At 29.0% G+C, this 7043-nt stretch overlaps 1 pseudogene; it reads right to left on the bottom strand.

Annotated features, from left to right (window-relative positions):
• Positions 1 to 586: 586 nt before the first annotated feature.
• LOC147063909 (proton channel OtopLc-like) lies at positions 587 to 6782 on the bottom strand (annotated as a pseudogene).
• Positions 6783 to 7043: the final 261 nt, after the last annotated feature.

The following is a 7043-nucleotide window of genomic DNA, read 5'->3' as shown; positions in this document are numbered from 1 at the left end:
ACTAATAAGATCATATGGGCTTGCACAGAGTAGAGGTTTATATTAAAAGATTTTGTTTTTACGAGAAATGGATGTTGGCCACTTGCTCTACCAATTAGATCCATATTCTCTGACTCATACAAAAATTGAAAAACATATAAGTATGTGTACTTGCCAGACCCAGGATTCGAACCTGGGACCCATGACGCTATATGCCGATGCTTAAGCTATGCGGCCATCGTGGGTATCTCATTGGATTTAAGTATTAATACCGATATTCGTGAAATATATGGAAAATAAATATTTACCAATAAATGTGTAGGCATATAAAAACTCTTTAAAATATTAATATTTTATAGCAAAAATATCTGAATAGGTACACATCTTATGTAAACCCTTAAAAACATGTAAATGCAATATGCTAATGTTTACAAAAAATTACTTAATAGTTGAACTTTACTATTGGCACTTTCTTCTTCCTTTCAATAAATTTACATTATGAAGTGTTCTTATAGTAGATCTGTATGTGACCTGAAAATTAATTGGTAATTTCACCTAATGTTGTAGTAGTTTATTGCAATTTTTAAGCATAGAAATTTCTTTGCCTTTATCCTGTAAGAGATAAAACCAAGCACAATGTTACACACCTTTTTGTTCAACAAAATTAAATTTCTCCATAATTGTATAAGCTAGGTACTTTTTATTAGATAAACATTAAAAAAATTAGGCACGGGCAAGTCCATTATAATAATTGGTAATATTATTATAAGAATATGAAATATTCGGCACTAGGACTGAGATTATTAATGATTATACAAACGAATAGTATTTAACCGCTATTTCAAATATGCCTAAAAAGTTAAACCTTTTATGCTAATTAATACTTATTTCCTCTTTGAATACCGAATATTATATCGGTATTGTCTGATTTTTAAAACCGGTATTTCAGTATCGAAAAATACTGGTATACCGGTTTTGAAATACCCGTATTGCAATACCTATGCAAGTAAGTGTCAAGAACTGTTTCATTTTTATATTATTTTATTGATGTATATAATTTTAAAATAATATTCGAAGAATGACTTGTATTAAAAATGAGATTCGGTTTATATTTTGTATTGTTGGATGGATGGATAGAATCTAAAAGCATATTGTGGTGGCCATAGGCTGTGGCAGGGGTGCACGTCTTTATTTGCAATATGTACGGCGGATACAGGCGGCCGACCCAAGGGGTGGCCTTTTAGCTCACTATATCACCCGTCTTTCGATTCGACGTTTTTTCATTAATTTATATGAAATCAGTTTTAGGGGTATGTTTATTTAACTAGATATATAAAATATGTATAATTAATAATTATTAAAACTAATAATAAGTATTAATTCAGCTAAATTCTTCAAAAAATCAACATATATATATATTTATATATTTTACGAATATTGAAAAGAATTTATTAATTTAAATATTAAACTTGTAAAATTGTGTTGGATTGATTTATAAACAAGGAAAAATATACTCACCATTCATTTCCTTGTGTTCATTCTTTTTGGCATACACATTCAAAGAATCCATGGTTTCTCTAATAATAGTCCATATCCAAAAGCAAAGACTGCTGGCAATACAATGCATGAGAGCAAAGCGCCCGATTTCCTAAAAAATATTCATACATACTATTACGTCTAGATTGTTCTGGAGTACAATTATCATGGTAACCTCAGCCTTTTTTAAACAGATTCTCGATTTTTATAATATTGTAAACACAAAAATCTGTTCAAGTTAATATACTTATATAATAAAGCTTATACATACTGTTAGGTAAATACACGTGCATTTATATACCAAATCTGTTCAGATAAAGATATTTTAATAGTGAGAGGATGTATTGATTATTTTTAAGTATATTGATGGTTTGGTGAGGTCATATTAAAAATGTAAACATAGGTCAATGTATGATAATAATCACAGATTTTTTAAACTGTTGGATGAAATCATACGCAGTAATTTTTGGTTTTATGTTTATTATATTTTATCACTTTCCGAGCCGTTCAAAGTTTGTCAATATAATTCAACAATTTTGATCATAGTTTGTGATGTTTAATACATAATTTAATTATTATATAAACAGATTGGTTAAAAAACCCGAAATGCAACTTGAAATCCGTCCCTGGTTTTGTATAAAAGTATTAAAAATAAAGTAGATACTTGTTTTTACCTTGCATTTTAAAATGATGACATTCGAGTATTTGAATATGAAAAAAAGTTGACAGAAAGAGTAGATTGGATATATAACATCAAGAGCTAATATGGCCGTGCTTCCACAATTAGCTGAATTCAAGTAAACAACTTGAACACTTAGTAGCAGAGCTGAGTGGACTAAGTGACCTAAGCAAAAGCCTGAAAATAGTATTAATTAAAAATATTGTCAATAATATAAATATGTCTTACAGTTATTATCGTAACCAATCTGAAGAAATTATTTAGAATGACAGGTGAAATAATATTGTTTGATAACTATTATTTATCGTTTACATTGAAAAAAAATACCAATGACATACGAGCATTTATCATAATGTCACATTAGTAGAAACATAGTTAGGTAGATCATAAAATTTCTATGTTTTAAAACACAGCGATACCTATATCTAATATAATATTACAGCTGTTATTACGAAACCAACATATTATTATATATGTATGTATATGAAAATACATTTTTCTGTGAGAAGAGGTTGACAGAGCTATCTACCGGATAATTAATTATCAAAACGGTGACTGTTTCTCAAGAAAATATAAAATGATCATTATTATCAGCTTACAATAGTAAATTAATCAATAACCCAAACAAGTCAGGTTTTAAAAATTCATTTATTTACTATTACTCATATAATATTACTTCCTTCTAATAGACTCGTCGTTACTGATATTCATAATATACGATACACGTTTATTTAATAATATTTACTTATTATAACTTTGACTGAAAACATTATAGGTAACTAATTAAATTATAATAAGCAAGTATTTCATTTTCTAAGTTGCATAAAGATATAATTACCCGCGGCGCCAAGTTTAAGGTAAAAGCTGCCGGCATGTCTGCCTTGACTGAAACAATACGGATGCTCCAGAGGTGTCACTGGCGATGGTAACTCCAGTGACGCCGATGACTGTTGAAAGTTATTGTCTTTCATTGAAACGACCATTGAGAGTGGGTCGTCTAATGTTTCTATCTGCAATAATGTCAAAAATAAACATGGCTAACATTAAAATTTTATTAAATATAACAGGAAAAATCTAGTAAATATGATATCAAGAGGTGCCAGTAGCAGGTTTAGGGACATGGAGGATTGAGGCATTTTGAAATGCCATAAATTCGAACAGTTTTATTTATTTAGATCTATAACATTTGTTTTTATTTCATTTTTGTAATATCTAATATTTTTGTGAGCAATAAACATAAGTTTATGATTGTGGTATAATTAAATGTTTGTATGACTACTATGAACTATTTTAAGGCCCCCTTTGACGTAATAAATCTATTTCATCATCTGCATCTAAGTGGTGCAGTTTTTACCATCTAAAATTTTGACTAAATAATATAATCATTAGGCCGGTATAATGCCGACCTATGTAGAAAACAAAAAACATCAAAGAATTGTAATGCTTGCACTCAACTTACTAATAAACATTATAAAATCTGAAACAACGGCAGTATTTGTAAGAATACTCTTTTAACGTTATTCATTACGGATCGTGTTGTGATACTATAGTATATTATGTTTTATAACTTTGCACTTTTTACTACACTGATATGCATCTTTGCCTGATTACATCGCATAAAATTAGATAAAATGACATTCACTTATATTAATATATTAATAAATAAATACGTAGGTAATAAATGTAAAAATAAGTATTTTTTAGAATTACATTATTTTCATCCTAGAGCCGGAGTGTAAAGGTATCAAACATATACTTTACCAATGGCCAAGACAGTCAGTTGTTAACTTTTATTATACAAAGTATCAATTAAATTTTAAATACAATAATATGATAGAGCTTACTTCAGTTTGCCTCATCATAGCGTCGTAAGCTTCCTCGTGCTTTCTTTTTTCTTTGTGATGCTTTTTGGCTTTGTTTATGTATAATTTGATATCCACAAACAGATACATTATGTAGATAAATCCCATACTCACCAAATACAAACAGTAAATCTAAAAAATATATTACCTTCAAGTTAAAATGATGATTAGAAAAATAATTTTTGATTCCGGAATCAACGGCATAATTATTTTGAAATTACCTATATTATTACACATAGTTTATCCAATGTTTAATACACCGTTCCGTATTGGCATTATTTGTAACATAATATTATAACATTGAAAGCTTTCATTATATTATTAAATAACAATTATATCCATGTAAAACATAGTTTAATTATGAGTTCTCTTGAATATCTAAGGTAGTTTTTGAAAAAAAATGATTTTTACTTAATTTATAAAATGCATTATTAATATAAATACAAAAATCTTTCTAACACTTAGACACCTTATTAAAATATTTTATTGATAAAACATAACGACAAACTATTATGCTATAGTATGATGAAAGTCTTCAACAAATACATACTGTAAAACAGTTTCATTCAATTTTAAGTTTATTTTTGAATTCTAAAAATAATTTTAATACTTTCGACCGAAGGTACTTGATGGAATTTGAATTTAAATTCTAATGGATTCAAGCTCTGTACTATTCCATTTAAGTCGTTTTTTGCGACCCGGGTTTCGCAAACGTGTACACGACGCCTGAAGATGCCGAAAGGCGAAACCCGGGTCGCAAAAAACGACTCAAATGGAATAGTACAGAGCTTGAATCCATTAGAATCTAAAAATAATTATTTTACATTCATTAAAACATATTAAATTATGAGTAATTTTACTGCTTTCTATAATATTATCAGACGTTCCTCGCAACACAATACCCCCCTTTTAATCCACAATTAATTTAATAACAATCAGGTCCGGTTTCATCCGTTTAAAGGGGGAATTTAATGTCATCAGCTGATAGTGTCCCGCTAAGCTAATGATTCCAAGCAGGGGTTTTGCAATGTTATTGCGAAGAACTACTAACCAACATTTTTTTTAATTGATTACAAAATTATATTAACGTTGTACCGTGTAATATTAATTCCATAATAAAGTATTATGAAAGTTAAGCTTAATTACTTAATAAGACATTCGCGTGATAAGAGTATAATACTTAATCAATGTTTGTTTATGACAAATAAGAAAACACGCAAAAATAATTATTAACCACTACCACATGCGTTTGCAAAACGTTGTGGAATGCATTCATTTATTATTCTGTTTATATATTTTGATGTTTTCTCACACTGCATCAAACTTGTGCAAATGCTAGAGTATTCGTTGAGCTCGCTGCTGCCTCCATGACATTTATGAACTATTCCAAAATCTGTCGGTTATGTCAAATTACAAATTAGTCGTAACTGCCCTACGAGTAAATAACAAGTAAAGTGATTTTATGTATTTATTTGCCCATATGACAGGTAATATTAAAAGGAGTAAAATAACTTAGGATTTCCAGAGATTTTATAAAATATAGGTTTTTCTAAACAAAAAAGGTTGGAAAGCGGACTAAATTAGGCCTAAATGTTATTAAATTATGTAGATAAAGTATTAGGTATAGATGATTTTTCCTTTTTATTTTTTCCCCTTCAATGTTTTTCCAGCAAGAATTTTACAGCAGTTGACAGTGTCCACAGCTTTAAAGTAACGTATTTAAATGTATTATACGAAAGCTCTTTAATGCTAATTCGTTAAACCTCTTATCGTAACCAGTGATACGAGAAAGCGGAATGCAATGTCACATTATACTCGTATATGAACAAGAAAAACGCTACATAAATCAATCAAACTACCCTTTCAGATGTTTTTCCATGGTAATGACAATATGTGATTAAAAGTTAAATGAAAAGTTTCATATTTACCTCAGCAATTTCTGTATTGATAAAAATATCGAATATGAAAATAATCAACCCGATGGTGAATATGAATACCGCATAGATACAGCTTAAAATCGTTGTTAGATTTAACCTGCAAAATAAAATTAAAAAAAAAATTCAAGTAATTTGAGTTATGCCATAATATTCATTAACCGTTAAATGCACGATGGCAACCCTTTGATTTAATAACATAGTACTTTTATAATCGATCACATTGAATGTTTAATATTATTATAAATTAATAGTGGCATATGTGGATAAAAACTATAGCTATTTTATCAGCACACTTTGTCATGTTCTGTAGAGAACTGCGATTTTTTTAAATAAAATTTCATTTACACAATTTATTGTGTAGGCACATTATACTTTATTTAAAAAAATTGCAGTATGTTGCTCAAATGCAACACCATGCAATTAAGGGTTAAATGCTTGCGGTGGTGTAGTGGTATAACGTTCATCTCTAAATACGTGAATCCTGTGTCTGACATATTATACCTATATGTCTTGTTGTCAAATGAGTGTTTGCATTAAATTTGCATGGTTGTTGTAAAGCCAATGCAAAATAAAAGAACTCGTCACTCCTGTTTCTATATGAAAAATAATATTTTTATAGTCTGCTAATGGAGCAAAACCCGAAACGACTATTTACACTAACACTTTTACACATTGTATTAAAATGTAAATACAAAATCCTTTAAAGCGAACCAGTAATAAATAATGAAAAAAAATAAACATAAAATATAAAATAAATTATTTAAACACATAGTTTACCCACCTAAACATTTTGATTTTTTGCAGAGGATCTGTAGTTGGTGGATTTGTACGTAGAGATTCGATGGAAATGCCGTCTTTACTCGTGGCTGCCTGACCACTGCCTCCGCTTACAGATCGCGTATCTATGTTTGATGCTGGGGTAGAATTTATTCGATATCCGTTAACTGGAAAAAATATGTTTGTAAGGTTAATTATTGTGATTAAAGAATCGAATGGCTTGAATTGAACTTACTGAATTAAAGAGGTTAATAAAACATGATGATTTGTATT

This window comes from Rhyacophila brunnea, unplaced genomic scaffold (genome assembly GCF_057557595.1).
Source record: "Rhyacophila brunnea isolate RB1 unplaced genomic scaffold, BYU_Rbru_1.0 scaffold_8, whole genome shotgun sequence".
Lineage (NCBI taxonomy): Eukaryota > Metazoa > Arthropoda > Insecta > Trichoptera > Rhyacophilidae > Rhyacophila > Rhyacophila brunnea.
The sequence above is the reverse complement of the archived record's forward strand: the minus strand, read 5'-3'. Positions and strand labels throughout refer to the sequence as shown.